This window comes from Tursiops truncatus, chromosome 21 (genome assembly GCF_011762595.2).
Source record: "Tursiops truncatus isolate mTurTru1 chromosome 21, mTurTru1.mat.Y, whole genome shotgun sequence".
Classification (NCBI taxonomy): Eukaryota; Metazoa; Chordata; class Mammalia; order Artiodactyla; family Delphinidae; genus Tursiops; species Tursiops truncatus.
This window is the reverse complement of record NC_047054.1, coordinates 9064220-9087221: the sequence shown is the minus strand read 5'-3', so window position 1 is coordinate 9087221 and position 23002 is coordinate 9064220. Positions and strand designations below refer to the sequence as shown.

The 23002-nt window shown below is 42.3% G+C and overlaps 1 protein-coding gene across 5 annotated transcripts in view; it reads right to left on the bottom strand.

Moving 5' to 3' along the window:
- CSMD1 (CUB and Sushi multiple domains 1) overlaps window positions 1–23002 on the bottom strand; it is a 1403311-nt gene that overhangs the window by 578532 nt on the left and 801777 nt on the right. For 2 of the 5 annotated variants that reach the window (XR_012328905.1, XR_012328906.1), the window contains exon 1: window positions 226–374. The exons of 2 other annotated variants lie outside the window; for them this stretch is intronic. The gene's annotated coding sequence lies outside the window, so the exon portion shown is untranslated. Of the gene's footprint in view, window positions 1–225; window positions 375–23002 lie in introns of those variants that run through there. One more of the 5 variants, XR_012328904.1, reaches the window with a different exon arrangement.

Below are 23002 nucleotides of genomic sequence, written 5' to 3'. Positions count from 1 at the left end.
TATATATCTTCCCCCCCCCCAGGCTTGAGGGATCTTAGTTCCCCAACCAGGGATTGAACCCAGGTCCCGGCAGTGAAAGTGCCATGTCCTAACCACTGGACCACCAGGGAATTCCCAATTTTTAATCAGATATTGAGGTCACTGAATACTTTTGAAAAACATTTTTAGTGGATTGGTCACAATATATTTAATCCCTTTACTCTTAGATATTAGCCTTTTTCTTACTTCTTGCAGTTGTATATGATACCAAACAGCTTCCAACACATCATTAAACTCTGATGTTTCATGGAAAAAAAAGGGCCAGAGTTAGGATTCTTTGCTCAAGGCCTTAACACATAGTGCTAAACTGATTTTTAGGAAACTGTACCCATTCCCCTCACCAGCTGAATATAAGAATATCTTGACTGTATCGCCTTTGCCAACGCTGTTTTATGTTTTTAATTTAAAAAAAATTTTTGAAGTATAGTTGACTTACAGTGTTGTGTTAGTTTCTGGTGTATAGCAAAGAGATTCAGATAGAGAGAGAGAGAGAGAGAGAATATAAGACGTATACATGTTCTTTTCCAGATTCTTTTCCCTAACAAGTTATTACAAAATACTGAGTAGAGTTCCCTGTGCTGTACAGTAAGTAGGTCCTTGTTGGCTATCAATTTTATACAGCATGTAAAAGAGAACAGTTACCAATTTGATAACTGAAAAATGCCACCTCACTTTTATCCGCATTTCAAACAAGTAAGGTGCTTATTCCCTCGTTCTGTGAGATAAACTCTCCTATAACATATTGTCTCGTGGCCTACATAGCCGTCCCTCCTTATGCAGCGGGGACACGGCTGTTCGGACGCCCCCAGGGGCTGCCCGAAGCCGCAGAGGGGAGCGGACGCAGAAATTCCGCGTCTCCTGCGCACGCGCCTGGGGACCGAGGTTAAACCCTAAATTGGGCCGAGTCAGAGACAGCGCCAGCAGCTCATCACACACACGAGAACTAGAACCACCGGCCGCGCTAACAGTCGTGCGCCTGCGGCCTCTCTCGCCCTCACACTAGCTGACTCGACGGACTGAATGCCTTGCCCGTCGTGACTACGCACCGGTCACGCGCTGTGGCGTAACTTCGGCACTTGGAGGTGTGACAGCCAAACCAGCGCGCGCTTCTTTTTCCTCCGTCACAATGTCCCCGGCAGAACGCTCTTACCTGAGCTCCTAGCCACCTCAGCAGGTGAGTCTTTTTCTTCTCATTCGACAACTTTCCCTGAAAGGAAGCGCCTCCCGGCTTCCCTTGGGCACATTCCAGCGGCCAGCGTCACTCCTCCTGGGCTTTGGGGTCGTCCTTCAGTAAAACGAGGGTCACGCGGTACCGCGGCAGCCCGTCTGACAAACGAGCGGCGGGACGGCCTGGCCAGCGGCACTACAGGACGAGTCTCGCCCACAGCGCGAACCAGCTGACCTCGCGAGATTTCCTCACGCGACTCCGACCAGCGTGAAATTTACAATTCTCAACTGTTGACTTCTGGCGTTTTTGCGCTTAGTGTTTTGGCACCGATGTTGCCCTCCGGCCTCTGAAACCGAGGGCCAGGGGTGGGGAGCGCTGCTGTACATTATTTTATGAGGTTTAATTGTTACTGCAAAAAACCTTTTTTTAAATCTAGAAATAATTGTTTTCTTGCCTTTGCTAGGTTACTCTGCCAGCAGCTCCCTTGTAGGCTTAGCCTCGCTCAGGAATTCCTACATTTTTCATCAGGTTATCGGATGTCCTGGAACGTGGACCCTTGAGAAAAACTGACAACCGAGTTTTAGTAAGTAGATTATCAAATTTCCTTTTGATTCTTAAATCATCCAGTGGCCCTTCTTTGGTTGAGAAAACCGTCCTCTTTTCAAGCTTGGGGTTAAAAGGGATCTTTTGCATCTGAAATGTCACGGATATGTATTTATTATGCTTCACAGTATTAACAGTTTTGTTGTTGATAACTCCCTGTTCCTGGCTATCAGAATGTTTTCGTCTGATGTCACTTAACAGCACTATCGAATTGAAGGAGAAAACTTCCATGCGTGGAGTTATGATTAACACATGGATACCCATGTCTGAGTAGTCTGAAGGGTTAGTGTGGGACACCCGCACACCCTTGGCTATTGCATTCTTTGCTAATTTAATGGGTAATTACAGTAACAGGCTTTATTGGAAGGAAGGCAGTTAACTTTCTTTGTCCCCATGTGCTTAAAATATCAGGGACTCCAATGAAACAATATGTTTCCCTGTGATTTAAGTTGTCAGAGTTAAGAACATTCAGAATTTAACGGGGGACGCGTTGAGATTAAAAGATTTCTTACTTAGCTTTGTAGTGATTCATTGGGTTACTCCACACTCTTTCAGGCACTTTCCTCCAAAATAGGGGGTGGAGGGCACCAAGAGACAAGAGAGGGGAGAAGGGGGGCACCAACTAGAGAAATTGGGGGGAAGGGGGAAGGGGAACAAAGGGGTGAGGTGCCCCCAAAGCAACTTTTCCACTTCACCGTCTCCCCTTTATTGAGGTACAGGAAGTATTAGAGGTTTGTAAACAGAATCATCTCAGATAATCCACACATTCCAATAAAGACTCTGTGTCTTTTTCCCTTAACACACTCTTCTCATCTGTATTTTATGTGTGAAAAGATTTCCTTATGAAGTTTCCAAGTTTTCCCAGTCAGGCTACCAGAATCCATTGACCTTGCAGCCTGGGCAACTGTTTCATAACAAGGTCAGGTTCAGTGGGGGTTGGTCGGGGGGGCGGTCTGTCCAGGAAGCCCAGAGGCCAGAGCTCCAGTCTCACTTCTGAAATTTCCTGAAATCTTGAGCCACAGCCTTGCTTTTTGTCTCATCGATTAATTAAAGGGCTTGAATTTTAAGGCTTCTGATATTCTATTTTCTCATTCTTATTCTAGGCAGATAATGCAGAATAAAGGAAAGTCAGTATTTAATTCAGAGCAGAGTTCCAATCTTCCCTCTATGGCTTATGACAAGGCGGACTTTGAGAGAATTAACTCCAGCGTTTTCTTTTGAAATATAAGGATGACTTGCAGGAGTATCACTACGGATGCACAAGACGCTCCGTGCATAGTGAAAAGTGAGCTTCTGGGCAGGACTGTTAGGGAATGTTGAAGACCATTCACACAGAACACACTCTGGTCCTCGGACTGGACGAACACTATGCATTAAATACATATGGCTGCCAGTTCTTCCCCACGCTCCTGCCTTCCTCTGAGTCTCCTTTACCACTCGCACGAAACTCTTCACTTCTGGTCACGAACTCAGTGACAGCAGCGGGGTGTCCTAGGATTTAACTCATTTCTGACACTATCTACCTGGAGACAGTGTCAGATCCCACAGGTCAAGGGTTCAGTCCTGCAGGACTGCCACAAACACACACACACACACACACACACACACACACACACATACATTTCACATGCCAGTCCCAAGTCCAGGTTGTCACCGGTGCTCCTGAACGAACAGCTATAGATCAGAGGTTCCAAGGACCCCCTCCTCGGGTTTGATTAATTTGCTAGAGTGTCTCACAGAACTCAGGGAAACACCTACTTGCGTTACCAGTTAATTAAAGAATATGATAAAGGATACAGATGAACAGTCAGATAAAGAGATACACAGGGTGAGGTCTGGGAGGGTCTCGAGCACAAGACCTCTGTACCTGTGGACTTGGGGTCACCCTCCCAGTGTGGATATGTTTGCTAAGCCTCTGAACCCCGTACTACTGAGATTTTATGGAGGCTTCATCTTGTAGGCATGATGGACACTTAACTCCTTTTCCAGCCCCCTCCCCTCTCTGGAGGACATGGAGTAGGGCTGAAAATTTCGAGCCTTTAATCACAGCTTGGTCTTGGTGAAGAAGTTGTTAACTCCCTGAGTACCGTCCCCGAGGAATTAGGACCATGTCCTATCACCTTAATTTCCAACAGAGAAATTGGCATGTGCCTATCATCAGTAAGCCAATAGCAAGTAAATCCATAAACCAACGAAATAACCTAGTAGAGACAGCAATTATTTCTAGATTAATAAAAATATTGTGGTAACAATTAAACTCCCTATAAATTATATACAAACCATGAGACAATAATAGTCAGATTTACCTCAAAGAATAAATGAATAAAGACATGATTTTAAGTGCGAATAAAAATGAGATAGTATTTTTCAACTTCCAAGTTAAAAAACATTTTCTTTTATATGCTAAAATTCAATGTTGGAAAGGTGATATAGTCAAGCTATTCTCACATAGGAGGGCTGAGGGGAAATGGTACAGCTTTCCTAAAAATCAAGAACCTTGATCGAAGAATCTTATCTCTAGCCTTTTATAGACAAAAAGTGAGGGGCGAGGAAAGGAGGGAAGTTACTGGAACATCACTTCAACAACCACCTCTGCCTCTTCTATTCATGAGGTTGGTAGAAGCCTTCATTAGGATTAACTCGATTAAAACATTTGCATAAGGAATACAAGCTCCAATGTAATACATGTGTCCTGTAAGCCGCGGTGAGGACCTGTTGACAGTAAATCCCAGGACAGCCATTGCTTTTCTGCCACCATAAACCTTTCAATGCCTCTGACCCGCCTGACACTCTCCAGCAGGGGCGGCACTTCACGGTGGGAGAGAGCTCATATCTCCATGGCCCACATCTTTATTCTTTCACGCGAAGAATAAAAGCATATTTCTCGTCCATGACCCCTGGGGAAGCTCAAATGATATCCAGTGGCAGGCATGTAAACTGAGCCCCGGGAGACTGATTTCAGGGGGCAGAGTTGTAAAGCCTTCAGACCCTGACCCCGTTCAAAGCAGCCCTACAAGGTGGGAGGCTCTGACTGCACCTTTGAACGACAGAGGACTGGGCTGCACTAAAAACATTGATTTCTTTCCCTGGCTCTGCGCGATTCTGGAACAAACGCTGTTTCATTGGTGAAACTCCTGAGTCCAATCATTTTTCTTGCTCTGTAAGCAGCACTGCCCCCAAGATGTGGGATGCACGGGCTTGTACTTGGGTGTGTGCTCCTGTGGGTGTAGGATTGTAGATTTTCGGCAGTGAGGACCAATAGGAACTTCTGTAGGTCAGCTTTTCCTAATCAGTCCTGTCAGACGATTCACCAGGTTTATACCATCAACACCAAAAAGTTAACTGGCCCACCGGGAAACTGAGTTCATCATTTTCCCTTCAGCTGCTGATAACAAGACAACTTATGGCACTCTAACGCGTGGAAGGAGAGAGAAAGATATTTTTCAATTGTTTTGTTTCTGAATTGGAAAGGTATTTTCGGTTGAAAAGTATTTGCTCCTTCCCCACTTTTACTTCAATTATTATGACTTTGTAAGTACTATTATTTTGATACTTTCCCCATTGCTTTTGGAAAAGCCTCATTAATTTCATTAAATGGTATATTAAATCAAACTTAGTGTGCTGAAAAAAAGGGACAAAATGTAAGTTCTTTACATGGGAATAATAAAATTTCTCTCTGAATGAATTGTCGTAAGCCACTTTTGAGAAATTAATTACTGGGCATTTTCCAAGAGATGCTGGATGAAGGAAATAGGGAATGAAGAGCCGTTCAGTGGCTGACGATTTCTGATAGAAAACACTGATAAACCTAAATATCACAGAGACTTATCACACCTTCCTCTTTCCTCCTCTCCTCCCGTCACCAAAACCCCTACAAAGCCGGTACAAAGGGAGCGGATTTAGTGTATGTTTTGCATGTAGGGATGTGTCAGAAACTTAAACAGTTATTGTAAGAGATGAAAATGCAGATATCTTCAGCTTTGGGAGGCAGACATTTGAAGGCAAAAACATATAAATATAATGACATCGAACTTCCATAAAAGTTAAAATGAACTTGAAAGTGACTTTAATAGTTTGAAGCCTCAAAGCTAAGGAATCAACAAATTGATTAACCTACTAATCTTGACTAAACATAAGACAGTGTTTGCCTTGACCTAAAACAGATCTGAAAGCATTCTCTCATGAAGAGAATCTGCTCTCTTATCTTTGAACTTTGATCTAGAAATCTTACCTGTTGCCAATATTCCCAATATATCCCCATTGATAACTCACCTTAGAAAAGGACACAGTGGGAAAAGTCCCCATTAGTAGAACTATTCAGTCCAGGCATGAAATGCATGTGTTATAACATAGTGTTCTGTAAACTGCTCTGAAATAGCTTTTTTCTGGATTCTAAATTATGAACTGAAGTTCTTTTAGGTTAGGTGTTCTAATTAGACCATCATGCGTATACTGAGATATGGCGGTCTAGAGAGAATGAGATTGTGTAGGGAAGTCAGTCATGGTTTTGGGTGTGCTGAGTTTGATATGCCTATTATTAGACTTGGAGCTAAGAATTTGGCTACATGAGACTGAGCAGGGGAAAGACTCAGGCTAGAGACATGCATTGGGGAATCCTCAGCCTACAGATGCAGCTGAAAAGCTGGAAATGGACGAGATCAACTTCCCTAGCAGTTCTCCAAGAGTACCGCATATGCCCGGGGACCCCAAAACTGTCTGGGGGCCCTATTAGGCCGAAACTGTTTTCACATTCATACCAAGATATTTTTGCTTGTTTCACTCTGTAAAAAACCTGCTGGAGCCTCAGCATGAATCAAGGCAGGGGCACCAACAGGACCTCAGTCATTGTATTACTCATGGTGCTTAAGTGAAGAATGCCAAGGAAGAAGTGATGAAAATAATCAATTTTATGAAGTCTAATCCCTTTAGTGCTGGCTTTTTAATGTTTTGCTTATGAAATGGGAAGTAACTTTTACCGTACTTCTGCTGCATAGCAAAGAATGATGCTGGTCTTGAGAAGTGCTTGTGCAATTCTTTGACTTCCGAGATGAACCAGCTGCTCTTTCATGGAGCACCATTTTTACTTAAAAAGAAGACTAACAGTCATGATGGGTGTACTTGTTTTTATTGCTGCCTAAAAAATTAGAGTTGACTCTCTGTATCTGCAGGTTCCACATCCTTGAATTCAAGCAACGACAGAAAATATATTTTTTTTTAATTTCCATAAAGTTCCAAAAAGCACAACTTGAATTTGTGATGTGCTGGCAACTATTTTCATAGCATTTACGTTGCATTAAGTATCATAAGCAATCTAGAGATGATTTTAAGTATACGAGAAGATGTGCATCGGTTATATGCAAATACTAAGCCATTTTATAAAAGGGACTTGAGCATCCAGAGATTTTGGTATCTGAGGGGGTCCTGAATCAATACCCCACAGATACCTAGGGACAACTGTACCACCAACAGTACTTAAAACAGTGAGAATGTATTGTCTCATGATTGTCTAGGTCAGAAATCCAGGTACAGCTCAACTGGGTTCTCTGGCCTGGGTCTAACATGTAAGGAGTTGGCCAAGCTGACTTCTCATCTGGGGGACCTGGATACAATCTTCGCCCAGGTTCAGTCAGGTTGTTGGTGGTTGGACTGAGGCCTGCATCTTCTTGCCGGCTGTTGGCCTGGGGTTGCTCTCAGTTCCTGGAGTCCACCCACCCTTCCCTGCCATGTAGTCCCATCCATCTTCAATGAAATGGAGAATCTCCCTCATGCTGAGTCTCTCACACACAGACTCTCTCTTCCAAGGAGAGCTCCTAGGCAGGGCTCACTGGATTAGGTCCGGGCCACTGAAGACAGTGTCCTTTTCTTAAAGTCAACTGTACCATATAATGTAGCCAAATCACAGGAGGGACATCTCGTCATATCACTCAAAGGAGGAACACCAGACAAGGTCAAGGGTCGGTGGGATCATCTTAGAATTCTGCTTATCATCTTCAGATATTCAGGTTTTCACATTTACGTACAGTATTTGCTGTTACTTACCTGAAAATAGTCAGCTATTTCCGGAAAAGTAATTGGATGATATTTTTTCTGATGATGACATTTGAGTGTTTAAGCAAATATCAGGATTATGGAAAACTAGCATGTCTGCCTCTGTGATTTTTACAACCTCCTAATACTTCAAGACTTTTCTGAGCACGGAGGTAGTGATATTAACAAATGTGATACTTTAAAGATACCATACAATATCTATTTTTAGATATTGACACCAACCATATGGAAAATCTAAATAACTCAGTGACCCAACAATTTTAAAATGACTCGCGCACGATGTCACGCAACAATGCAACGGTATTGTCGTGGAATATAATGCACCTGTTCCCTGGGGCGAGAGCTCCAAATCACTCAGCAAAACCTCTAATCCAAGATCTGGTAATAATAATTCTCCAAGTAGTCTAAGCAACCAGAGAAATGCAATTTGAGAGCTAAAGTGGACAACCTTTCAGAAAATTATGTTGTTGACTATCTGGCAAACTCTCTCATGACAGGATTTACTACATTCAGTATGTAACTGCTGTCTTAAAACCACTTCAGGTTATTAAGGCACACTCTTCCCTGTCTTTGTCATATGACTAAGTGTTCGCTGGGGGAATGTTTTAACCCGCTGGCATCCATACAGCTTGGAGTACATGGTGTTTTCTGGTGGACCTCAGAGCAAGACCTTTCCAATTTAGTTCTTCCACCACTCGCTAGCCCTAAGGTCAGTTATCCTTACTAAGTCCTAGACCCTCACGCACTTGCAAATGGGGCAATGGGTTATCCCCAGCAAAGCAAGCTGTAGAATAAGCACCAAAAAAAAAAAAAAAAAAAGACTTGACAGAGACCAGAGCACAGCAGGACTGTAAGACCACATGATAACTGGTTTGAGTTCATTAGTGTATCTTAGTACAGAGACACAAGGGGTGCATTGGAATATAAGACACACTTTTCTAGACCCTTTTCCCAGGATCTTGTGTCACTTGCTCCATCAAAGTCCAGGGGCTTCAAGTGTTTCCAGCCCGAGGCCCTGAGACCGTCCATCTCTTTCACCCTCAAGCTTTGATCGTTCTTTGTCCATCAGACTCTTTTCCATTTGCAAATGGATCTACTCAGAAGGAGACGATATGGTCACCACGATGGCTTCTAGCACTTCCATTCCCTGAAATAGTGGTTCCACCAAAGAAGTGGATAATGTGGCTTCCTGCTAATATTTCTGGCTACTGAAGTGGATAGATTAGAGGGGGAAACATTTGGACTCCCTGGCATTCACGGCCCCTGACTCAGTCATTTCTCTTTGCTGGTGTTTCCTCAGGCTCCAAGGCAGCTTAATCCGTGGGATTCAGTTTCCCTGGGCCTGATCACCACTGAGTTTGACAGAGCAAATCTCTGGGTGCTCAGAGCAAAGAACTCCAGCCATGATGGCTTTTCAGACCTGTTCTCCCTCAATTGACTGATGTCTACTCTGGCCGTACATTAGTGGTAGGGATTGATTATACTTGATAGTTTGCAACCACCAATGAATTTTATACATTTTATGCTCTTAGTACCTACAAGTACACCCTTCTGCTACCCCCGCCACCAAAAAGTTGAGTTTTCTTTCTAAGGGATTGATCTTCCTGGCATTTATTATCCTCATCAAGGACACTGTCCTTATCCCATTTTATGAACCTAGAAACATCCACTGTTCCAGGTTGATAGAAGCACCTAGGAGCTCACTCAGAGATGAAGCTCTGAAGCCAAGATTATGACATGTTCACACACAATACAATTTATATTATGCCAGATATTTTTAAAAAAATGTTAGAGGTGATAAGACAAAGTGTTTAGCCATTATAATAGGTTGAATGATTTACTGCCTCAAAGTCTCATTTCCTGCCAATGGTTGCTGTGTTCTTTAACGTTTTAGTGTGAAAGAAGTATTTCAAGCATAAACAAAATTACAGATAAAGGCATTCAGAATCCACATGCTCCCATCATTCAACTGCAGTAATAAATTATTATTTATTATTATTTTTAAATCTGTACCTTTACAAATGTCCCTCCCTACCCAGGTTGTTCTGAAGCAAACCTGAGATCATAAACTCACAAGTCCCTAAATATTTCAGTATGCATCTCTAAAAGATTAAGATGCTTTTTAAAATGAATGAACGAATTCCCTGGCAGTCCAGTGGTTAGGACTCGGTGCTTTCACTGTGGACGGCATGGGTTCAATCCCTGGTCGGGGAACTAAAATCTCACAAGCCACGTGGCTTCGCCAAAAAAAAAAAAAAAAAATAGAATCCTCATTTAAAATGAACGACCAGGATACCATTATCATATGTAAACATACTCACAATACTCCCTTGATATCAGATATCCAGTCAGGATTCCAATTTCCCTACTTATCTCATTTTAAAAATTAATCTAATTCCATATTTAGGCCTCAAATATGATGTTGACGTGTCTCTGAAGTCTCTTTTAGAATTCTATAGTTTCTGTTTCTTCTCTCACCCATTCACTCGACTATTTATTTACTGAACACAGTGAGCTGTGTTTTGTAGAGTTTCCTGCTGGTAGATTTTACTAACCATGTTACTGGGAAGGTGTTTTGTATCCTTCTCTGTCCTTTGACTGTCCTGTAAACTGTCAGCCAGATAAAGCCTGGATAAGATTCAAGCTTAATCTTCCGGCAAGGATTCCTCGTAGATACGTTTTGTATTTCTAACAGGAAACACAGTGTATGGTTTGCCTTTCTGTGATTTCAGGAGCTATTGATGACCGTTATCTAGGTCCATTATTTCATTAGGGGCTATAAAAGGATGATATCTTTCCTCCGAGCCAGGCTAGATATTATTACAACTTGATTCAATTATATAAAATACAGTGTTGGGCTTATGAATATGAGCTTGGGAGTTACATGGATCAATGTTAAATTTGGGTTCTGTCACTTAATAACTGCAGGTCCTTGGGCAAATCACTGAAACTTTCTATTACTCTCAGTATTCTAATGCAAAATGGTATAATATTTGCATCCACCTCCAAAGGCTTCTATGAAGATTCTATGAGATAATGCATTCACTTAATTTTTGTTTGGTCAAAAATCGATGCTGAAAGAAAGACTTGGATGCATTCCATTTATCTGGGAAGGGTCCTGGGAATAGGAAAGTGGAAAGAGAAGGGGAAAAAGTATTCACTGATGAGCGAGGTACTGCTTTGGGCACCTGGGCCTCAATCCATCTGGGGTTCCTTCTAGGGAACCATGTAGAACAAAACTTTGAAAGGATAAAAGGTGGAGAGGTTTACCCACCAATTCCTTTGTCTCCTTGGTTGAGGGGTCTTTCTCTCCCAGCACCTCCAGGCTGCTCTGTGTTGAACAGGCTCTCAGAGCAAGGGATCCTCAGGAGGAGAAGCAGAGGGAAGAGGGAGGTTGAGAATGGAAGCATCAGCACAGGAACTACTGACCTGGCTGCAGGAAACTCAGAGGCAGGCCGAGGGCACCTGTGGGCACCAACAAGGGCTTCTACGTGTATGTGAAGTACTCCCCTCGGTTCCTGGCCTGGAGGAAAGGCAAAATCAAGCTTGGCTGCCATGATGTCTTGTGTATGAAGAGGTTCAGAACACACCACCCCCAAATATGCTCCTTTGGCATACTGATTTTTTCACCGTGAAGACACCTGAGAAACAGCAGCTGCAGGAAGAACTCCCTTCCCTCCGCCTTCCTACCTGAAAGCAGGTCATGAAATTTCCCCTGAGAAAAGTGCTCTCCCTGCCCTCAGAGGAGAGAACAGTCTTATCACCAGAGATGGGGGTAGGGGGTGTCAACCTTGAAATGGACCTGGACAGACAGACCTACTGAAATGACCCTCATCTCCCATTAGTTTCCCCTGTATGTTTCCATCACTTTGCTACAATTTATGGCCTTAAATCCCTTTTTCTTTTTCTTTTTTTTTTTTTTTGGTGACAACATAAGGAATTCTTTATGTTTAATTACCAATTTATTAAATCCCTTTTCCTTTGTCTTGTTACTTTTCCACACAGTTATTGTTCTTTGTTAAAAAGAAAAGGTATATAAGTTCTTGGTCATAACCAATTTTGGGGTCTTCATTTTTCCTATTGAGGCTCTCATGTGCAGGTAAAAATATGAAGTAAAATTTGCAGGCTTTTCTCCTATTAATCTGTTTTCTGTTAGTCTTATTCTCGGGCCCAGTCACAGAATCTGAGAGGACGGGAAGCCTTTCTTCCGCTACAAGGACCTTCATTTATCATGACATCTACCAGCTCTAGGGCATCACTTCACTTAGAAGAAGAATAGTTTTTCTTTGGGTGAGAATATATGGGAGGGTCTTTCTAGTCCTATTGTAATATAGATTAAAAAAAAAAAAACTACTGAGTTGAAATTCACATAATGTAAAAGCGGCCACTTAGAAGTGAACAATTCAGTGGCATTTATTACATTCACCATGTTGTCAATCACCACCTCTGTCTAGTTCCAAAACATTTCCATCATTTCCAAGTAAAACCCCTTGTGCCCATTCAGGAGTTTCTCCACCTCCCCACTGTTCTCCCCAGCCCCTGGCATCACCAGCCTGCAATCCGTATCTAAGGATTTATCTCCATACACCGATTTTTGCTGAATGCCTGCCTTTGAAGGAAGGAGATGGAGAAATAGTCCATTTCAGTGGAAATACAGTCCAACATAGAAAGGAATGTTGAGTATCTTGGTAAGAGTTCAGGTTTCCCTAGCAGATATATTAATAATAACACCCGCCAGCTATAGTCTCTACTAAGAAAACTCAAACCCACTGCAAGTGAATAAATCAGGGAGCAGCACTTGAGCCAACACAGCTAATATGGCTGGGTTGATTTGATTCTAGCACTTCAGAATTTAATATCGGATTATTAAAAATACGAACTTCAGGAAGAAGATCTAAAGCTTAAAGATGCACTGAAAGGAATTAGGAGTTAGCATCAATACCACCAGGCCAGCAAAAATGGAGGACGCAGAAAGTAGGAATGGGTAGCAGTTATGAAGGACAGAATTTACGTATACTGCGTAGAGAGACTGAATAAGTGATCAGTAATAATAACAATGACAGCAACAAGATGCATTGAGTGCTTATAGTTTAGACATGCAAGGTTTTGTTTGTTTCTCACAACTTATGAGTAGGTTTCCATTATTATCCCTGTTCTGTAAATGAAAAAAAATAAGGCTTAGAGCACTTAGATGATTTGCCCTAAGGAATAAGAGCTGAGGTTTGAAACCAGGTGACTGATTCCACACCCTTGCTGCTAATGAGCTTGGTGGATGTTTACTGAGCTGTAGCAATATTATGGGAGGGGCAGAATGTCCCCTTTCTCAATTTGTTTTGGATCAAGTGTACTAGTTCCCATGGAACCCTCTTTTTTCCTTAAGCTTGTTAAATGAGTTTCCATTCCTGGGACCAGAAGAACTTAACAAAAATGAATACCACCAGGGAAAGAGGGCCAGGGAGGGGTGAGCTCCTGGTGGGAGCCCCAGGTGTGCTCTGCATAGGGGCCATCTGAGTGGTTGTCTTGGGAACAAGAGCTTCCAGGAGAGGACTGACGCTACCAATTTAGCAGTTTCCCCCGGAGCCACCTCGCAGGGCAAAAACTTGATAGGACGCTGCACTCTGTAGGAAAGCTTAAAACCTCTCTGTTAGAAATAAGCTTGAGCAAGTCATTTAACCTTTGCAGAATCTGGTCTCACCATCAGTAAGTTGATGAGTTGTCTTTTGAAGGACTTTTCAGCTGTTACCTATCAATGAAATTAAAAATAAACAATTCTACTGGATCAAGTCATTTCTCAGGATATCCGTTTAACCAAGAAAACAGAGAACCATAAACCCAAAAATGAGAAGTGGAAAGTATTTACTAAATATCAGGAGAGCTTCTCAGATTCTTCCATGCAGGACGACGATTTTATGCTTGGGCAATCCGCCACGAAGATAGTGTTTCAGAGACGCTCATCTTTCTAGTTTGTTTGCTTCTTTGAGGAAAGTTAAGTCCTCAGTTAATTTTTTTAAAAGACAGAAAGAAAAGATAAAAAAGCCTCCCAGATGAACTGAACCCTTTAGGAATAAAAACTGAAAAGACAAATGCTGGGCTATCATGGTTGAAATTCTGAGTCCCAAGGGTTGTAAGAGTTGTCATGTATTCAATATCATCCTGCCTCATCTCAGATGTTTGTCAGTAAAGTGATCCACAGTTACATGAAAATTTATTGTAAACTGAGAAATAGATGATAGATAATAGAGTTTATTTTTTTACTCTCCATCTCGTTCAGGTAGAAGGGAATTTTTTTTTCTTAATATTGAGCCTTCTTTTAATTTATTTATTTTTATTTTTGGCTGTGTTGGGTCTTCGTTTCTGTGCGAGGGCTTTCTCTAGTTGTGGCAAGCGGGGGCCACTCTTCATCGCGGTGCGCAGGCCTGTCACTGTCGTGGCCTCTCTTGTTGCGGAGCACAGGCTCCAGACGCGCAGGCTCAGTAGTTGTGGCTCACGGGCCTAGTTGCTCCGCGGCATGTGGGATCTTCCCAGACCAGGGCTCGAACCCGTGTCCCCTGCATTAGCAGGCAGATTCTCAACCACTGCGCCACCAGGGAAGCCCAGAAGGGAATTTTTAAAATATATTTCTGATTAGGTGTGTGAGTGCATGTCTACATGTACGAGTATGTGTGTGTATATATGTACAGATACATGCGTATGATAGTGAATGAGCTCAAAAATGCATACAAGCTCTTTAAGATGTGAGGAATTTTAAAAGTGAATTTATGAGTTCCAGTGTACTAAGTTAATATTTAATGAAGATACTTAATTATTTAAGATTACTACACCAGTGCTATACTACTTAAACCATTTAATAGATGCATGTAATTGGAAGGCTGCATTTCATGATGAGAACTGGTGCCTTCAATTCCGTATCTCCTACCATCTCCCCTGTGTGTACACATGATACCTGTTACATTACGTTTTGTTCTCTCTGTCACTGCTACTCAACCTTTATCACTGATTGATAAAGGCTCTTGGACAATATAACATAAGAATGGGTTTGCCTCTGACTACAAACCTCGGTGATACTGCTCAATTTAAATAATGGAATTTGAAATATCATATCTGCTCAATGTATTGATAAGTATAAAAGATTAGTAGCTTATGGACTGTGATTTCTTACCAAATTTAATAGAAAGCTATTGATTAAATAATTATAAGACAAATTAAGTTAGATAACAAGAACATTTCTAACAATAAAAAAGCTCAATAGATTAATTTTCCATAGTACCTTGTGTACCTCTGCAGGGGCTTATTCTGTAATCAGATCTCCCAGTGTGCTAGAATTGGGGGGGGGGGTGGTGAGACAATATTTACAACGATGCATTGCCCCTGGTATCCAGAATGAAAAATGTCTAAAGCAGCTGCTGCTACAGTAACAGTAGGACAATATTAGGCAGTTTTACGTTTCCAGTTATAGACATAACTCTTCCATTGCTTTGCTGAGCCCTGCGGAATAACCTCTGTCTTTGTTCTAAGAACAGCAGTCACTCCCCAGTGGTGTGTAATATGGGGGGAAGGAGGGGAAACTACGTGTTTACTTCTTAGAATAGGTGGTATGGGTCTGAGTGCGAGAGGAAGAGAGGAAGGTAAGCTATCAACCGTGGACCTGTGGATACACAATACACTTGCACAACTCTTGTCAATAAAGAGCATCCATTCAGTTCACACATTCACAGGTCAGAGTTACCCGGAACGGGGCACGTGTTAATTGAAGCATCTCCAAGTTTTCCGTAATGGTTTTTTTGCCTGATTGCAATATTGAGTGACATCACTCAACACGGATTCCACACTTGACTGATACATTGGAATTAACTGATGAGCTTTAAAAAAAATGAAGAGGGGCTTCACTGGTGGCACAGTGGTTGAGAGTCCGCCTGCCGATGCAGGGGACACGGGTTCGTGCCCCGGTCCGGGAGGATCCCACATGCCATGGAGCGGCTGGGCCCGTGAGCCAGGGCCACTGAGCCTGCGCATCCCGAGCCTGTGCTCCGCAACGGGAGAGGCCACAACAGTGAGAGGCCCGCGTACCGCAAAAAAATAAAAAATAAAAAAAATGAAGATTCTGTAAATATTGACTTAGTCATCTTGGAATTGGATTCTAGAATCCATTTAGTAAACACTTACATGTGATGGTTAATTTTATGTGTCAACTTGTCTGGGCCGAGGGATGCCCAAACAGCTGGTAAAATGTTATTTCTGGATGTACCCGTGAGGGTGTTTTTGAAAGAGATCAGTGCTGGGATGGGTAGAACGAGTAAAGAAGATCGCTGTCCCCAGTGTGGGCGTGGGCGCATCAACCAGTCTGTATGGGGCCTGAACAGAACCAAAGGCGGAGGAAGGGCTATCTCTGCTTGAGCTGACCAGCTTCTGTCCATCTTTTCCTGCCCTCAGACATTGGCACTCCTGGTCCTTGGGCCTCTGGCCAGCCTGGTTTTCCTAGTTCTCCAGCATGCAAATGGCAGATCTAGGGACTTCTGGAGCTCCAGAGTCATGTGAGGCAATTCCTATAATCAATCTATCTCTCCATCATCTGTCTATCTGTCTATCCATCTATCTACTTATCTATCTATCTATCATCTACCTCCTTTTGGTTCTGTTTCTCTGGAGAGACCTGACAAATATATTATACAAAACAAAAACGTTCTGTTTTTAAAAGTCTGCATCTGTGTCAACGTCAGCATGTTCATGTGTGCAGAAGTATGGAATTCTGTTAAGCCACATAGTAAAAACAAATTCTGCACTTTAAACATCACAGATCATTCTTACACTGCTTCTTCCATGTGAGTCAGAGTGGCCCACTTCAGTTCCTGACCTACTCCTTATTTACCCCTCTCCAAGGGCAAGCTGTAACCTCTTGGTGCCCCGGTCCACACAGCTGACCCACGGGCTACGTCATGGCTAGGCTCGTCCAAATACACAGACAACAGAGAGCATTTAGAACAAGGACTGGCACATGGTTATCCTTCATGATATTATTACACACAAAACGCAAGCTCCTTGCTACTCTCGCCAATTATTTATAGTGATATATTCTATCACTACTCATTTTGAAACTGTATGTTGATTGCTTAATCTGTGTGACATTGTTCTAAGTCCTGGAAATATAGTTGTAAACAAAATAGACAAAAATCCTGCCTTCCTATAGCTTTCCTTCCAGGACAAGAAGAGAACTAATAGACAAGTAAATGGGTAAAATACATAGGTTTTCAGCAGAAATAGTACTTTTGGGTAAAAAAAAAATAGAGGGAAGAGAAATACAAAGAGCTACTCTGAAATGGGTGTGAAATTGATGATACAAACTCTGTGTGTCAAGCACTGTTGTATGCATTTTATAGACAGTAAGTCATCTTAATACTCAAAACAACCTTCTCATGTCATTGCATCTGTACATATTCATAAAAATAACTAGTTGTAATGGTTTACCTTAACTGTATCATGTCTACGTGTATTAACACAACTTGCTTTTCAGCCAACATTTTGAAGAAACAAAAATTGGGAGCCTTCCTCAGTGAAGGGAATGGAGGAATAAGTAGTGCTTAATTCAAACAACGGAATATTACCCAGCAGTTAAAACTAATATTGTAGACATACTCCTCATTCTTAAGGTCTGAGTAGCATTTCACATCCAATGTGTCGACTTCCTACCCAGCCACCACCCCAGCCCCTGGGTCTGCTCAGCTCCAGACCACCCACTGCCAGTCTGGCAGAGGGACCCTCCTTCTGCCCCAAGATCTTGTAACATCTGTGACTCTGCTTCTCCAGAGTGAAGCTGTGGACACGGGCACCATCGGCCACATCCTGGCTGCTTCAGCTTACCATTAGCACTTAGTGGTGACTTTGAAAGAACATCTCCACTTGACTTTACCTCCCAGGTCCTCATTCGCCAAGAGGCAACACTGTGACCATACTGTTTCGTGAGACATCAGTGAGAGTTCCATACGTCTACATAAATACGAGGGAGAACACAGCTCCTACACGTAGAAGGTACTCAAGTCCTATCAGGGTGTGTGTTTTCTGTGTGAGATCATCACCCCAAACCGGTCCTCCCAGGACCTGATTCACAGACGGCGCTCAACACTTGATTGTGAAATGTTTATTGTGCTCACAAAGTGCTTTAGCTGAAGCCAAGTCTGCATTAATTTATATAAAATAATCATGTAACTACAGTTGTCACGTATTACTTTTTTTTTTTTTTTTTTTTTTGCGGTACGCGGGCCTCTCACTGCTGAGGCCTCTCCTGTTGCGGAGCACAGGTTCCGGACGCACAAGCTCAGCGGCCATGGCTCACGGGCCCAGCCGCTCCGCGGCATGTGGGATCTTCCCGGACCGGGGCACGAACCCGTGTCCCCTGCATCGGCAGGCGGACTCTCAACCGCTGCGCCACCAGGGAAGCCCCTACAGTTGTCACGTATTACATTTTAAACTTACACGGGATGAGAACAAGAACTGTTGCTTTAATAAAAATCACATTTCTTTTACCTTGTGTGCTGCAGTCCTCATCACACACAATGGCTATCTAGAGAAACCAGCACTGATGTTTGCTCTCTGGAGATAAGCCGATTAGTAGTAATGACCCGCATGTTATCATGCTAAGGTAGACTGGCACGAATTTTCTTTCATGAGAAAAAGGTATCGGCTTCATATGAACCTAATTTTTCCAGTTCAACCCTCTGAATCTCATTTCTTGCAGGTTTTATTATTTAATTTCTAGAATTCTTTTAGGAACACAGAAGTCAAAATTGTTTTAGAATTAAATTAAAGGGTTGTACTAAAATAAAATTTTAAATGGAATCCTATTGTTCAGTCTGTGGCCAAACTCCCTTTATTGATTGTGACGTCTTTTACTTAGACTCTCACTGTTTTCTCTTTTACCAACCTCCTTGTGCAGGGCAGTGCCTTTCCTCTTAAGTCAAATCAAAACTCTGCCAGCAGAAAGCACCCTCTTGGTTACTGAGCTTTTCTTAAGCTACTTTGGATGCTTCAACGATCTCTCTGCTCTGTCCAGGAAAATCGACTTCGTCTCTTCAGGTTTCTGGCTACAAATTTAGGCAGTGATATTTAATGAAAGATTCTCTGCCAGCATTCACTTGAATTCCTATATTTGCATGAGATCATTTGAAATCAAAGAGAAAATCAAAAATAGCCAGGATGATGGTCTTTAAAACTACAGAAACGTAATCCATTTCATGTTAAGCCAGCCTTTACTTAATCTTTGCAGGGTGACAATTTCCTTGAACTCTGACTTTCTTTGTAACGCCATAGGTAGATGACTGTCACGGGAAATTTTTATAAGAAACAACTAAATTACCTGCAAGAGATTGCAGAAGAACACTGTGACAAACTAATGAAGGGGAAGTGAACTATGTCTCCCTTGCTGGTGTTTACATGTTTCCAACATTAAAGTCGATAATTACTATAGACTCTCTCTGTAATCATTATATAGACTCTAATATACACATTGATTTAGTAAATACATTTAGTAGATATGTGTAAGAAAACTGCCTCTTTCTTTCTCCAAGTTCAGTAAATATAGAAATAAATTCAAAGAAGTTGTGAATTTTACAATGTTTCAAATAACAGGAGAGGTCAGAGGATATTTTAGGGCAGTAAAAATGCTCTGTATGATTCCATTACCGTGGACAAGTCATTACACATTTGTCCAAACCCATAGAATGTAAAACATCAAGGGTGAACCCAAATGTAAACTACGGACTTAGGGTAATGATAACGTGTCTACGTGGGTTCATCAGTTGTAATAAGTGTACCATCAGGTGTGGGATGTTGATAATGGGGGAGGCTGTGCATATATGGGGGCCGGGGGTGTGTGGGAATCTCTGTACGTTCTGTGGAATTTTGCTGTGAACCTAAAACTCTAAAATAATAAAGTATTTTTAAAAATAGAGAGAGAGAGCCCTAAGAAGAAAAATAAATACCACATTAGCAAGTAGAGAACAGTGTTAGGTATTTTTACATGCATTGTGCATATTTCAATCCCTCTCACAATATATACACACAAGGCCTGGGCTTTAATTACTATTACTCTATATTCTTTTCATAAACTATGCATGGTGGCTATCACACCTTTTCTTTCTTTCAAACTGGGGTGGAAATCATACTTGAAGCTAATGCCTGTGGCCAATACTTTATTTACATTTGAATTTTGATCATGATCAGAAATGCAAGTATCGGCCCCTCAGCCAAAGATGAACATGCCATGCCCTTTCTGGGACTGTAAGCTCCAGTCGTGGGAAAATGGCAAAGCTCCCTCAAATGATACTGAGCACCCCCAGTGTTGACTAAGAGAAAACAAGCCCTAGAAAACCACACTGCGGCAGAGCTAGGTCTTCCTACAGAATTCAAGTGATGATACAAAAGACGTGACAGTCTGGTCATCAATCGTAATTCCAAAGACAAATTCATCAAGTGGCATTAAATACGACACTATCTATGAATGGTATGGATGTTCAAAAACCCTGCAGATACGCTGTTATGCATGATGCCATTTTCTCGTTATTTAAAATAGATATTGATAAGTGATGCTTATTCCTTGAAATTTTACCACATTAATATTTCAGGTTCTAAAAATCTGTAAAGCCTCCATAATCCTTCTTCTACCCTTGACTAGTTGACATATAAGCATAAACAAAAGGCCTGTTAAAACTTGTTAAGACTAACAATTTCCACTGGCATGTTTTACTGTAATGTAACTTTGTCTTTCCTTTATTATATTTTTCGCTATGTATATGTACGCATTTTTCACCTAACATAGGTTTAACCTCAGAATAGTGAGGGTTTACTCTATAAAGTTACTTTTTTATTTAGATAACAAAGGTTTTTTTCCCCAGCTTTATTGAGCTGTGATGACAGATAAAAATTGCACATATTTAAGGCGTACAATGTGATGTTTTGATATATGCATACAATGTTAAATGATGACCACAATCACGCTAATTAACACTAACGTCACCTCAAGTAGTTAATTTTTTTTTTTTTTGGTGAGAACACCTGAGATGTAGTAATTTAGCAAATTTCAAGTATACAGCACGTTATTATTAACTATAGTCACCACGTTGTACATTATGTCTCCAGAACTTATTCATGTTATAACTGAAAGTTTGTACCCTTTGACCCACATCTCCCCATTTCCCTGGCAACCACCATTCCACTCTCTGTTACTATGAGTTTCACTTTTTTTTTCAGTTTCCACTTGTAATCGAGACCATGCACGGGTGTGAGGTGATATCTCACTGTGGTTTTGATTTGATTGCCCTGGTGATCAGCGAAGTTGAGCACCTTTTCATAGACCTGTTGGCTGTTTGGGTGTCTTCCAGAGACTTCTGATTCTTTCTTCTGCTTGACTGCATCTGTCGGTGAAGCTCTTTATTGAGTTTTTTAGTTCATTCATTGTATTCCTTAGCTCCAAAATTTCTGTTCGATTCTTTTTTATGTTCTATATCTCTTTGTTGGACTTCTCATTTTTTCTTGTATCATTTTCCTGATTTCATCAAATGATTTATCCATGTTTCTTGTAGCTCATTGAGCTTCTTTAGAACAATGATTTTGAATTCTTTGTCAGTCAATTCATGGGTCTCCATTCCACTGGGGCCATTTACTGGACGTTGATTGCGTTCCTTTGGTGGTGGCATATTTCCCTGATTCTTTGTGATCCCTGTAGCCTTGCACAGTTGCCTGCACATTTAAGAAGCTGTCACCTTTTCCAGACTTTATGGACTGGCTTTGGTGAGGAAAGACCTTCACCTGCTGGAGGGGGCCATGCTGGAATGTGCTGTGCCCCTGGGCCTGGTGGAGTGGAGGTGTGCTGCAGCTTCAGGTGTGTGGGGCTGGGACTCAGCTCAAATAGCTGTGATCTGTGATGTCGCCAACCCTGTGGTCCTTAGTGCCAGGAGCTTCAGGACATCTGTGGTGTCTGTGAGAGCTACTGGGGTCCTCGGCAGCCCCTCCGGATCCAGCGGTAAAAGGGACAGAGGCAGGTGTTGATGGTGACTGGTGATGTGCACGCTCTGGGTGCCAGGGCTGGGGTCCCCACGGCAGCACTGGCTGGGGTCCCAGCAACTGGGACAGAGGGGTTGGGACTCAAACAGCTGGAGTGTGCAGAGGAGAAAACCTACAGGGCTCTTTGGGGCAAATGTTGTACAGGGGTCACTGTGAATCTAAGGGCGCTGGTTTCCTTAGGGTGGGGACCCCTGTGGGTCCTTCATGTGGTTGGGGAGCTGGCGGCTCTCCCTGCTCTCCTTTGCCTTGGAGGAACCTTCTGGGGAGGAGTTTCCTCTTCACCCCGAGCAGTGCCAGCCTGGGGGATGGGATGATGCAGGAAAAACGGAACTTCTTCCTGCCCTCTCCGTGGGGTTATTCTCAGGGTTTGTGCTCCGCTGTGCTGCTGCTGCTTCTCCTGAGCTCTCCCAGAGGTGTATTTGTTCACGGGTAGTTGGATATTATTGGTTTTCGGAGGCTGAGACCTCCTCCCCTGCCACCTTGGTGATGAAGTCTTTTCAGTTTTAAGTTTTAAAAAAATATTTGTAAAGTATCTGATGCTGGATCCATAAGGAATGTCATCCCCCTTACCTCACCATTTTCCCTCCAGGCAGTCTCCTCTCCTTGTCATCTTAAACTTATATGGCCAAGTTCCGACATTGTTTTTAGAAACGCCGATTTCAGTCTGTGGATGCTCAACTTTCTGCCAATTTACATTATTCAGTCTTTCAAAATGAATATGCTTGCTGATTACTTGCAGTCCATAGTTAAATCCATTAATGTTTAAACTCCTATATTGTGAGGTTGTACCATATGGTGTGATATTAATTTTAGATGATTTCTTGTTTAAATTATTTTTACAAATTTAATTAATACCAATTATAACTCCCCCAAGACCCCAATATTTCTTGTTTCCCTTTCTTTCTATTGTCTTTGCTCTTCACCTCAGGACAGGCACATGCAGAGGTGGGAGAAGGTTCTAGAACTCTGCATGTGCACTGGGGCCCTGGGATGGAATGATGGGCAGGAAATGAGACAAAGTCGTATCAAGAGAGTCTTAACATCTGGCAGAAGAGAAGCGCCTGCAGTCAGATCAACAAGTACCATCAGAGT